The 13,928-nt window shown below is 41.5% G+C and overlaps 1 protein-coding gene across 5 annotated transcripts in view; it reads left to right on the top strand.

Annotated features, from left to right (window-relative positions):
- Positions 1-13,928, top strand: part of LOC106883292 (tRNA endonuclease ANKZF1) — a 478,270-nt gene that overhangs the window by 66,696 nt on the left and 397,646 nt on the right. For 2 of the 5 annotated variants that reach the window (XR_016243084.1, XR_016243085.1), the window contains one exon: positions 12,136-12,349. The exons of the other annotated variants lie outside the window; for them this stretch is intronic. The gene's annotated coding sequence lies outside the window, so the exon portion shown is untranslated. The remainder of the gene's footprint in view (positions 1-12,135; positions 12,350-13,928) is intronic. 5 annotated transcript variants of the gene reach the window in all.

Raw genomic sequence — 13,928 nt, 5'->3', positions numbered from 1 at the left:
CGTCTCCTTCATTGGACATGAAACTCAGCTTGCGAAGACTTATTGGGGCAAGCGAAGGCGAAATCGGGATGGCACCTGTGCCCAGCGTCACCTTTCTGGCACTTGTGCCCGCAGCATGTGTAAGGACTTTTGAGCGAGATCGTTGCCAGTGCCCCTGGACTGGCTCTTGTGCGGGTGGCACATAAAATACACCATTTTGAGCGTGGCCGTTGCCAGTATCGCCTGACTGGCCTTCGTGTGGGTGACACGTAAAAGCACCTACTACATTCTCGGAGTGGTTGGCTTTAGGAAGGGCATCCAGCTGTAGAAACTCCGCCAAATCAGATTGGAGCCTGGTGTAGCCTTCGGGCTCCACCAGTCCTCAGTCAAATCGTCCAACCCATGCTAGCATGGAAAGCGGACGTTAAACGATGATGATGATGATATATATATATATATATATATATATATATATATATATATATATATATATATATATATATATATATATATATATATATGTAGTTACAACTCTGACCTATGTTGGTGGATACTTCCAGATTAAAAGACAGATTGCACACAGATTACCTTTCACTTCCTGATTCTCTCTATATATAGTATATACATACACTATATATATATATATATATATATATATATATATATATATATATATATATATATATATATATATATATGCACTAGCTGACGTACCCAGTAATTCTCAGGAAAGCACAGCTTATCCCTTGGTTCCGTTCTCATAATTGTTTCGCTAATCCAATAACAACAATACAAAGTATGTAGCCCTTAAAACGGTTTTTGTGTATTTACAGAGGAAACCAAACAGTTTTACACAGGATCTTGTTTTTAGGAATTCCCAATAAGTTATGAATACTCAAATTGTGAAGTCAGTTATGTAATAAGATGAAATTAGTTACCCGATAGTAAGAATTTAAATAAAGTAGCTTCGAAAAGGGCTTTAATGCATGCCCAGAGTATATAAAACATAGGAGGAAATACTAATAAGGTATGTATACTAAAATCGTGAAGCATGTTATGTAATAACAGGCTAATCAGATATGAGATAATAATAATTCAAGTAAATAACTCTGGAAAGGGATTTTGTGTGTTCCCAGAGAATATTACCCTCAAGGGCGCTAGTGTTGGTATATTCGTAAATAAGTCACTAACTAAGATAATAGGATCTATTGTTTAGGAAAATGCTATTTACTTGTTTAAGGGTTGTACTGGATAAAATGTGAAAATAACTCTAACAGTTCAAATGCTAAGAAATAAGCATACTCAATTTCATTTTTACCAAATAATTTAGGAAAATGAATGGGTTATTTCCCTTGGCTATATATAAGGACCCCTTCCAGGGGTGAATGGGTTATTTCCCTTGGTTTTTAAAATAAAATATATTAGATATATATAAGGATCCCTTCCAGGACCCTATTATCGATTTTATTTCAACAATCTGAGTATGCCATGAGGTTTCCAGACATGAGTTTTACTCATGTGTCAAGTTTCATCAAAATCAATAAAATGATGTAGGAGGAGTTAGCTAACAACTCCACAAACATACCCACAGACAGAATTTCCCACATATGTAGTAGATGTGTGTGTGTGTGTATGCAGAAACCACAACCTCTGAAGGAATTTAAAGCTAACTTAAACCAAGTGTAGGGTAAGAAATCAATGAATCAGGTACTCCATGCTCACATGGTCTGTGTGAGCATGCAGTAAATCATCATCATCATCATCATCATCATCGTTTAACGTCCTCTTTCCATGCTAGCATGGGTTGGACGATTTGATTGAGGACTGGTGAACCAGATGGCTACACCAGGCTCCAATCTGATTTGGCAGAGTTTCCACAGCTGGATGCCCTTCCTAACGCCAGTCAATTCAAATAACTGAATAAATGAACGGACAACAAGAGGATGTGTACATGGAATATGTTAGCTTGACGCTCAGTAAAAAGAGAGAGTGATATTTTGAGCATAGTTCTTCGCCAGAAAGGAGAAAGGGAAAAATACAAAGAAAGAAAAAAAATCACCTACAGTAACATTGCTAAAGTGGCCAGAAGTAGAAAAAGATAGAGAAAGTAGATTTTTGGGAGAGGAGAGTGCAAAAATGGTCAGTGTGTATGTATGGTGGTATCTGTATGCATGTATTTAAGTCAACAAGCAGGTTAGTAGCTGGTATTTCAGTCAGAGGAGGTCAAAAGTGGGTGGGTGTGGTTGTGTATATGTATATGCGTTTGCATGTGTGCATATAACAGAGTGTGAATGTATGTGTATGCTTGTGTGTATGAGTGCATGTGTATGAGTGTATGATGATATAGGTATATCATCATCATTTAACATTCATTTTCCTTGTTGGCATTGGTTGGACAGTTTGACTGGAAAATAGTAAGCTGAGGAGCTGCACCAGGTTCCTGTGTGGTTTCTACAGTTGGATGCCCTTCCTAATGGCAACCACTCCAAGAGTGTAGTGGGTGCTTTTTATGTTTCACTGGCATAGGTGCCAGTTACAAAACACCAGCATCGGCCATGACTGCAATCTTATTTGGCTTGGCAGGTCTTCTCAAACACAGTATATTGTCAAAAGTCTCAGTCACTTGTCACTGCCTCCATGAGGTTCAAAGTTCAAAGGGTGTTTTTTATGTCCCACCACCACAGGTACCAGTTACGCCACACTAGCATTGGTCATGGCTATGATTTCACTTGGCTTGATGGGTCTTCTCAAGCACTCTCAAGCACAGCTTATTACCCAACATTCTAAGGGTGTTTTTTACATGCTACCGGCATAAGTGCCTGTTACATGACACAATCTGACACAACCATGACTACGATCTCATTTGACTTGATGGGTCTTCTCAAGCACAGCATTTTCCCGAATGTTCAAACAGAGGTTTTTATGTGCCAGTTACACAACACTGGTGTCAACCATGACTATGATTTCACTTTGCTTGACAGGTCTTCTCAAGCATGACATATTGCCAAAAGTCATGCTCACTTGTCATTGGTTCTGTGAGGCCCAGTGTTCAAAGATCATGCTTCACCACATCATCCCATGTCTTCCTGGGTCTACCTCTTCCACAGGTTCCATTCACCATTAGGAATCAGCATTTCTTCACAAGGCTGTCCTTGTCCATAAGCATCACATGACCAAACTAGCACAGTTGTCTCTCTTGCATACCACATCTGATGCCCCTTATGCCCAATGTTTCTCTCAAGACGCTTACACACTGTCATGTATACACACTGACATTGCACATCCAGCAAAGCGTACTAGCTTAATTTCTTGCAAGACCTTCCTTGTGGACAACCTGATGAACTATACAGGTGACTAGGCTATATCCTACTTCACCAGATATATTAAGCATCTCAACAGTGATTCTTGATAGGCCAGGGGCTTTCCCTGTCATCATGTGCTTAATTGCTTTATCTACAAAGCTACTTTCAATTCGGATAGCTAGTCCCTCAGTTGGGTCAACATTTGGCAAACTCTACTTCTTTCATTCAGTCTCCATGTTTAGCAGCCTTTCATAATGGTATTTCCAGGCCTCTTTCTTTGCAGAATCATTAAATGCAAGTGAACTATCATCCATGCAGACACATTTCTCTCCTATGACATCATGATTTTCTCTCATACACTGTCTTGCAATCTGAAACACTTCAAGTCTCTGGTCCTTGTCTCACAAGGTCCTTCTTTTCTGCTTCTTCCCTGGCTAGATACACCTGTCTCCTAGCTTCCTTTCTAGCTACCTGATACAGTTCCGTGCTACCCAACATTTCCAGGCCTGTTTCTTTGCTCTAATGACGTTGTCTACAGCATCGTTCCACCACCACATCACCCTAGGTCTCGATGGTACTTTGCACCAGCTACAGATTTGGTCTGTGGCACTCAGCAAGCTGTCTCGCAGGAATACTCAGTTGTCTTCAATGTTACAAGTCTGTAGTTCCTCCTCCTTCTCATCAAATTTCTCAATTAGAGTGTCTCTAAATCTCAGACCATGTAAAGGGTTCTTTAGCTTCCAAACCCTTCTTTTCCAGATGGGTCTGCTTCTTGGCATCCTTCTGGCCTGAAGTCAAAAGTCACTAATAACTAGTCTATACTGGTGGGGTACAATCTTCACCAGGGAAGGTCTTGAGCAACCATGTATCCCGCTGTCAGGTGAGAATGTAATCATTCTGACAAGCGTGATCACCTGATTGGTAGATTATCAGGTGGCTGGCTGGCTTCCTGAAGTTGGTGTTGCAGATCAATAGGTTATTTGCATCATAGAACTCCAGTAGCATTGTCCCCTCTTTGTTTTGGGAACCAGTTCCATGGGCCCCATGTACATCATGGAAGATACCATGCTGCTGCTCAACATGCCCATTGAAATCTCCAGCCATGAAGATGAGATCATCTTTCAGGAAGCCTGCAGAAGAATATCATAAAAGCAGTCCATTTGTTCATTTGGTAGACCCGCTTGGCGGGTATTGGCACAGATATTTGCCGCTGTACTATTCTGCAAAACTAGCCTGAGCTTAAGTACCCTATCACAAACTATGGCTACCTCTATGACTTTATTGACCTTTCTCTGCAAAATGTATGCCCAGACCACCTACCGCATCACTGTTAACTTCTCAGAAGATTTTATACCTATGTGACTTGCCTGTGAGGAACCTAGCTGAAGCTCCCCGCCATTATATCTGTGTGTATGAGTATGCTTGTGTGTCTGTGTATATATATATATATGTGTGTGTGTGCATATGGATATGTGTGGAGGTACATGTACGTGTGTGTGTGAGTGAGAGAGAGGGGCAAAGTGGCTCATGTGTGGGTGCATTGGTGTAGCCATGCATGTGTGTTTTTGTGTGTGCATGTGAGCTATAACTCCCTCTGTAACTTTCAAAGCCTGGTACAGCAGTTTGATACCTCTGTAGTTCTTCCTGTATAAAGCATCACCTTTACCATTGCAGCAGCTAACTATAATACTACTACACCACTCAGTGGATGTTATATATATGTGTGGGTGCATTTTTACATCTGTTAATGTGTGTGATAATGTCTAAGCAGGAGTAGCTCACCTTGACATTATGGAGGTTGAAGAGTATGTGATACTTAAGGCCTCTGGGGAAATGTTTCATAATTAAGGAATGGAAGCTCCTATCTACATTGGTAGAAAATTCTAGGTTGAAGTGGGGGTGCTTGAACAAGATAGTTTTCCTTTTCCTAATCGTTTTGGGGTGAGGAGAGTGGGTTTGGGAAGCGTCTACATATATGAGCTTCTCAGTAAACTTACTCCTAACCAAAGCATCATTGTACTGTGGGAGCAGCCCTATTAAAGATCTGTTAGCTGTGGACACTAAAGTCTGCTTGCGAAGACCTGTTGAGGCAAGTGAAATCGAAATCGAACCAAATTCGACGACTGGCACCCATGCCAACCTCTCCTTCATTGGACACTAAACTCGGCTTGCAAGGACCTGTTGGGGCAAGTGAAATCGAAATCATGATGGCACCTGTACCAAGTGGAGCGCAAAGAGCACTGACTGAGAGTGATCATTGCCAGAGCAGCTGTCTTGCTTCCGTGCCAGTAGCACGTTAATAGCACCATTTGAGTGCGATCGTTACCAGCGTCGCCTTACTGGCACATGAAAAAAACATTCAAGCGAGGTTGTTGCCAGTGCTGCTGGACTGGCTCCTGTGCAGGTAGCATGTAAAATACACCATTTTGAGCGTGTACCACCTGACTGGCCTTTGTGCCGGTGGCACATAAAAGCACCCACTACACTCTCGGAGTGGTTGGCGTTAGGAAGGGCATCCAGCTGTAGAAACTCTGGCAAATCAGATTGGAGCCTGGTGCAGCCATCTGGTTCATCAGTCCTCAGTCAAATCGTCCAACCCATGCTAACATGGAAGGCAGATGTTAAACGATGATGATGATGATGATGATGATGATTTGCTAATGCCTGAAACTAGGTTTCTAATTACAGCGCCAGAAGTGGGGAGTGCTTTGAGCTCTTGTGGTTATATATATTCATATACATACAGGCGCAAGAGTGGCTGTGTGGTAAGTAGCTTGCTTACCAACCACATGGTTCCGGGTTCAGTCCCACTGCATGGCACCTTGCGCAAGTGTTTTCTACTATAGCCTCGGGCTGACCAAAACCTTGTGAGTGGATTTAGTAGACAGAAACTGAAAGAAGCCCATCATGTATGTATATATATATATGTGTGTGTGTGTGCTTGTGTGCCTGTATTTGTCAGCCACCATCGCTTGACAACCGATGGTGGCATGTCTACGTCCCCATAACTTAACGGTTTGGCGAAAGAACCAATAGAAAAAGTACTAGGCTTACAAAGAATAAGTTCTGGGGGCGATTTGTTTGACTAAAGCTGGTGATCCAGCATGGCCCCAGTCAAATGACTTAAACAAATAAGAGAATATATATATTCAGGGGTTGGACAAAATAATGGAAACACCTTAAAATTTCAAACAAATTTATTTTAATATAGGGTAGGACCACCTTTGGCAGTAATTACAACTTCAATTCTACGAGGTATGGTCTCGTACAAAGTTTGAATTGTTTCCAAAGGAATTTTTGTCCATTCTTCAGCTAAAACAGTCTCCAGTTCTTGTAGTGACGATGGTGGAAGATTTTGACTCCCTAGTTGTGTTCCTAAAATGCACCATAAATGTTCAATAATACTGAGATCTGGGGACTGTGGTGACCAGATAAGATGTTCAACTTCACTAGAATGTTCCTCATGCCATTCAGTAACAACTTTAGCTGTCTGAATTGGTGCATTATCATCCTGAAAGAGTGTGTTTCCCTCCGGAAACAGTTCCACAACCATAGGAGGAATTTGATCAGATAAAATGCTTAAATATAGTCTTGACTATTAATTCTTCCACAAAGGGAAACCATTGGGCTGGTGTATTTCCAAGATATAGCCCCGCAGATCATCACAGATTCTCCTCTATGTTTAACAGTTGGTAGAAGGCAGTCTTGGTCAAATGCTTCTTTTGGATGTCTCCACACGTATACTCAGCCGGTGGTCAGAAATAAGGTAATGGATGACTCTTCCGAAAAAATAACATACTTCCACTGCTCTAGGGATCAATTCTGTAGATTTTTCTTCTTCTTAATCCTTTTTGTCCCTTGTGGAGCATAGGGCCTCAACAGTTATTTTCCACTTTTTGCGGTCATTGATATGTTTCTTGGTTTTTACTCCACTCTAAACGCTTTGCAATGTTTGCTTTTGAAAGTAGTGGTTTTCTGATTGCAGCCCTCCTGTGAAATCCGGCTTTGTGCAGCTCCCAGTGAACAGTTTTTGTGGAAACTGGGTTCTTGAGGTAGTCATTAAGCTCTGTAATAATTTTGGAAGCTGTACTTTTGTGATCCTTGCTAACAATTCGCATAAGAGTCCGACAGTCCCTATCTGAAAGTTTCAGTTTTCTTCCAGAGTTTTGTTTTGACAAGGAGATTTTTCCCTCTTTCTCAAAGGTTGTCATTACTTTCGAGACTACTTCTTGATACACCAAACATTTCAGCTGTTTTCATTATGCTAGTGCCTGCCATACGAAAACCAACAATTTGACCTCTTTGTAAGTCCAATTGATCTGTCTTTCTAATGAATTTTAATTACCTTTCTCTGATGACATCTGAAAAGAAACAGCAATTTTAGCAAAACATATTAAGCAACACTAATAATAAATCAAAAAACATAAATATAAACAAGCTTTTGACGGTTTTATTGATATTTCAAAATTATAATGCTATGATGTTAGGTGTTTCCATTATTTTGTCCAACTCCTGTGTGTGTGTGTGTGTGTATATATATATATATATATATATATATATATATATATATTAGGAGAATTCACAAACAAACAAAAGATGAAGACGTGGTGTAGAAAACAAACAAATGTACTGTATATTCTGTTGTGTCTGGGAAGAGTCATTCTCTTTTAGTGCCTTATAATTTAACACGCTCACCAGTAAAATTTCCTCTCATTTACTTATTTATTTTACTAAAATTTTTGTTGTGTCTTGCAACCTTTTCAATAATTGTTGACTCTGTTATTGAAGCTGCATTCTTTTTGTTTGTTTGTGCACATGTGTGTGGGTCAGTGTGTATGTACATACACATGTATGTATGTATGCATGCATGTGTGTGTATGCATGTATGTGTGTGGGTGCATATGTATGTACGTTTGTATGTGTGTATTCTGCCTGCATATTCATGTGTTTGTGTGTCTGTGTTTATGTGTTTTTAAGTGAGTGTGTGTGTACCTCTGTCTCCTTGTGTGTGCATGTCTGAGTGTTTCTCTGTGTGTATTGTTTTTTTTGTAACTGTGTACTGTGTCTATATGTATGGATGTGTATCTCCATATGTGTGGACATGTGTCTCCATATGTGTCCTTGTGTGAAGTGAAGTGTGTGTGTGTTTATATATGGTCATGTGTTTCAATCTTTGTGTGTGTGTGTGTGTATGTGTGCTTGTCTGTTCATATAACCTATGCATCTATCCATCTGTATGTCTATCTGTTTACATTCATATCCATATGCATACATACATGTGCACATACATATACACACACTCACACTCACTCATACATACATCTATCTGCATAACAGCTCACTAACCATTCTGCTCTACCAGTGGGTATGGGGATATGATATCTACTACATATATTTCCTATTTAGTACCGGGGATGTTTCATTTACGAGGACGTACTCCTCTCTTTGTCAGAGTGTTGGCTCCTTTGGGTGCTTCAATAAAATGCGGATGTCAAGTTGACCCAGGTTGCCTCCATGTTGGTCCTTGGCATGCTGGTTGAGTATGGAGGACTGTTTTTTGTCATCATATTGTTTCAGATGTTCATTTAGTCTTTCTACAGTGCTCCTAGATGTTTCCCTTATGTATAGCATGTTCATGTTTTTACAAGCACCTTCTATGCATCTTATGCTGTAAACTACATTTCTGGTTCTACAGTTAATACCAGGGCTAATCCTACATACCATGCAGTTATCATTGGTGCATATGGTATTCTCAAAGGGGTACATGATACATAGTTGTAATCTGATGGAGTTCCCTAGCTTTTCAACAATCTTAATGCTGAATTTGGTCTCCTTCAGAGTTTTCCTAAATCTACAAGCTAGTTCTCCATGGGCTGTGACCTCTACAAACATCTCTCCTTGATATTTGTCGGTTTTATACCATATGTTCACCCTGTTTGTTTTGTCACAAGTTCTTAGTATCCTATTCCAGTCTTTGTTTCTATATCTAGGGCAGATACCACTGGTATCATTACATATAATGTTATCTAACTTCTTATGTATATATTTCTACATATGTGTGTGTGTGTGTGTGTGTGTGTGTGTGTGTGTACATATATATCATCATCAGCAGCAGCAGCATCGTTGTTTAACGTCTAATGATGATATATGTATGAAGACAGGGTAGGCCCCCAGCCCATCAAGAATCACAGCACAGATGCTTAAAATATCTGGAGGTGTAGGCTATAGTCTAGTCACCTGTATAATCAATTAGGTGATACATGAATGTGTCATACCCAATGACAGGTGTAGCAGCACCATAGTCAACTGCTGCAAAGGTAAAGGTGATGCATAAGATAATAATTACAGACGTATCAAATTGTTGGATCAGGTAATGAAAGTCACAGAGAGGGTCATAACCCAACTAATTAGGGAGAGAGTTAGTTTAAATGGGATGCAGTTTTGGTTTATGCCAGGGAGAAGCACCACTGATGCTATATTTCTGGTAAGACAGCTGCACAAGAAATACCTAGCCAAAGATAAACCTTTCTACTTGGCTTTCGTTGACATGGAGAAAGCCTTTGACAGGCTCTCCCAATCCCTTATCCAGTGGTTAATGCAGAAACTAGAGATAGATGAATGGTTAGTGAGAGCTGTACAAGCCATTTACAGGATACTGTTAGTAAGGTGAGGGTTGACAAGTATAGTGAAAAATTCTGGGTAGGGGTAGGAGTCCACCAAGGATAATTCCTCAGCCCCCTCTCCTTCATCATTGTCTTCCAGGCAATAACAGAGGAATTTGAGACAGAATGCCCCTGGGAGCTCCTCTATGCTGATGATCTTGCACTAATTGCTGAGTCACTATCAGGACTACAGGAAAAGTTTCAGGTGTGGAAGCAAGGTCTAGAATCGAAGTGCCTTAGAGTCAATCTAGCAAAAACCAAAGTCTTAGTAAGTAGGAATGCAGATAAACCACAAACTCCTTCGGGTAGATGGCCCTGCTTGATCTGTAGAAAAGGCGTAGGTAGAAGCTCCATAAGATGTGCCCGGTATAAGCTATGGACACATAAGAGGTGCAGCAATCTCAAAGGAAGGCTAACTGGGGAGACAGTTTTTGTGTGTGGCAGATGTACAGGGGCAATAAACACTGAAAATGTGCAGAAAACAGCTTCCATCACATGCCAGAGGGTAAAACTAGAAGTAGTTGATAGCTTCCGTTACCTAGGTGACCATGTCAGTAGCAGAGACAGATGCTCTGAGAGTGTAGCTGCTAGAATAAGAATAGCCTGGGCAAAGTTCATAGAGCTCCTACCTTGGCTGGTAACAAGTGGCCTCTCACTCAGAGTGAAAGGTAGACTGTATGACACATGTGTACGAACAGCCATGCTAATCGGCAGTGAAACGTGGGCTGTGACTGCTGAGGACATGCGTAAGCTTGCAAGAAATGAAACTAGTATGCGCCACTGGATATGTAATGTAAGTGTGCATACACGACAGAGTGTAAGCTCTCTGAGAGAAAAGTTGAACACAAGAAGCATCAGATGTAGCATGCAAGAGAGACGACTGCTAGTGTGGTCATGTATTGCATATGGATGAGGACAGCTGTGTGAAACTGTGTCACACCCTAACAGTGGAGGGAACCTGTGGAAGAGGTAGACCCAGAGAGGCCTGGGATGAGGTGGTGAAGCACGACCTTCGAACATTGAGCCTCAGGGAAACAATGACAATCAACTGAGACCTTTGGAGATATGCTGTGCTAGAGAAGACCCGGCAAGCCAAGTTTGACCATAGCCGTGGCCCTATGCCAATGTCACATAACAGGCCCATTTAAGAGTACCCTTTAATCACTGGGCAATATACTGTGCTTGAGAAGACCTGTTGAGTTGAGTGAAATCATTGTCGTGGCCGATGCTAGTCTGCGTGACTGGCACCTGTGCTGGTGGCACATAAAAAGCACCATTCAATCATGGTTGACGCCAGTCCCATTGGACTAGCTCCTGTGCCGGTAGCACATAAAAAATACCATTCAAGTGTGGTTGTTGCCAGTACTGCCTGACTGGCTCCCGTGCCACTGGCATGTAAAAAGCACCATTTGAGCATGGTCATTGCCAGTGCCACCTGACTGGTTCCTGTGCTGATGGCACATAAAAAGCACCCGCTATGCTCTCGGAGTCATTTGCGTTAGGAACGACATCCAGCTATAGAAACCTTGCCCGATCAGATTGGAGCCTGGTGCAGCCTTCTGGTTTGCCAGTCCTCAGTCAAACCGTCAAAAACTTGCCAGCTTGGAAAGCGGATGTTAAACAATGATAATAATAATGATGACGTGTGTAGATCTATATATATGTATATATATATATATATATATATATATATGCATATATATATATGTATGTACATATATATTTATATATATGTATACATATATATTTATGTATATGTACATATATGTATTTATATATATGTGTGTGTGTGTGTATGGATCGAGGACTTTCCATCTAAAACACTTTGGTCCAGTGTGCTGTGATCTAAAGAACTTTGGTCTAAAGTGACTTTTTTGTAAATACACTATAGTCTAAAGGCATTTTTGTCTAAATGCCATTTAGTATAAAGCAATTTTTAGTCTAAACTCACTTTGGTCTAATAACTATTTTGTCTACAGAATCTCAAAAAAAAAGACATGTAAAATGATCTAAATAACTATAGTCTAATAATCCTTTTTGTACAAAGAACTATTGTCTAATGATTATTTTGGTATAATGACTTCATTGTTTTATGACACTAAATGCATAAATTTCAGTTTCCTCGTTAAGTCATTAGATATATCTTAATGTTTTTGAGTTGTGAAGCTTATTATTCATTCATCATATTTTAGTTACAGATCAAACCCCAACATAGATATATGAAAACAACTCGGGGAAAAGATAAACTTTGCTCTAATGGCTACAATTCATGTCGAAATCCACAGTGAAATACATCTTCTTGTTTTTGTATTGCTACCAGGGAAGTCAGAAGAAATTTATGTTAAAATGTTGTATACTCTTGTTGAAGGGATGGAAGCTCATAGAATTGAAAATGACATAACAGAGGTGAGCATAGACTTTGAACTGGCAGCTCGAAATGCATTTCTACATGCTTTTGGTGACATCATCATCATCATCATCATCGTTTAACGTCCGCTTTCCATGCTAGCATGGGTTGGACGATTTGACTGAGGACTGGTGAAACCGGATGGCAACACCAGGCTCCAGTCTGATTTGGCAGAGTTTCTACAGCTGGATGCCCTTCCTAACGCCAACCACTCAGAGAGTGTAGTGGGTGCTTTTACGTGTCACCTGCACGAAAACGGCCACGCTCGAAATGGTGTCTTTTATGTGCCACCCGCACAAGCCAGTCCAGGGGCACTGGCAACGATCTCGCTCGAAAATCCTACAGGAGCCAGTCAGGCGGTACTGGCAACGGCCACGCTCAAAATGGTGCATCTCATGTGCCACCCGCACAAGAACCAGTCCAGGGGCACTGGCAACGATCTTACTTGGCTTGCCGGGTCTTCTCACGCACAGCCCATTTCCAAAGGTCTCGGTCCGTAGTCATCGCCTCGGTGAGGCCCAATGTACGAAGGTCTTGCCTCACCACCTCAGCCCAGGTCTTCCTGGGCCTACCTCTTCCACGGGTTCCCTCAACTGTTAGGGTGTGGCACTTTTTCACGCAGCTATCCTCCTCCATTCTCACCACATGTCCATACCAGCGCAATCGTCTCTCTTGCACGCCACAACTGATGCTTCTAATGTTCAGCTTTTCTCTCAAGATACTTACACTCTGACGGGTATTCACATTGACATTACACATCCAACGGAGCATACTGGCTTCATTCCTTGCGAGCTTACGTATGTCCTCAGCAGTTACAGCCCATGTTTCACTGCCATGTAGCATGGTTGTTCGTACGCATGCGTCATACAGTCTGCCTTTTACTCTGAGTGAGAGTCCCTTTGTCGCCAGCAGGGGTAAGAGCTCTCTAAACTTTGCCCAGGCTATTCTTATTCTAGCAGCTACACTTTCAGCGCACCCACCCCCACTACTAACTTGGTCGCCCAGATAGCGGAAGCTATCGACTACCTCTAGTTTTTCACCCTGGAATGAGATAGAAGTTGTTTCCTGTTTGTTTGCAGTCTTTATTGCACCTGAACATCTGCCACAAACAAAAACTAACTTGCTAGTTAACCTGCCTTTGATGTTGCTGCACCTCTTATGTGTCCATAGCTTGCACCGGGTACATCTTATAGAGTTACTACCTACTCCTTTTCTACATACTGAGCAGGGCCATCTACCTGAAGGGGTTTGTGTTTTATCTACCTTCCTACTTATTAGGATTTTGGTTTTAGCTAGGTTGACTCTAAGGCCCTTCAATTCTAGACCTTGCTTCCACACCTGAAACTTCTCCTCTAGTTCTGATAGTGACTCCGCAATTAGGGCAAGGTCATCAGCATAGAGGAGCTCCCAGGGGCAACCTGTCTTGAACTCCTCTGTGATTGCCTGGAGGACTATGGTAAATAATAGGGGGCTGAGGACGGAACCTTGGTGGACCCCTACCTCTACCCGGAATTCATTGCTGTACTCATTTCCAACCCTCACCTTACTGGCCGCATCTCTGTACATGGCTCGCACAGC

Source organism: Octopus bimaculoides, chromosome 9, assembly GCF_046866305.1.
Source record: "Octopus bimaculoides isolate indiv1 chromosome 9, ASM4686630v1, whole genome shotgun sequence".
NCBI classification, from domain to species: Eukaryota; Metazoa; Mollusca; class Cephalopoda; order Octopoda; family Octopodidae; genus Octopus; species Octopus bimaculoides.
Note: the sequence above shows the minus strand (reverse complement) of the source record. Positions and strands in the feature narration are given on the sequence as shown.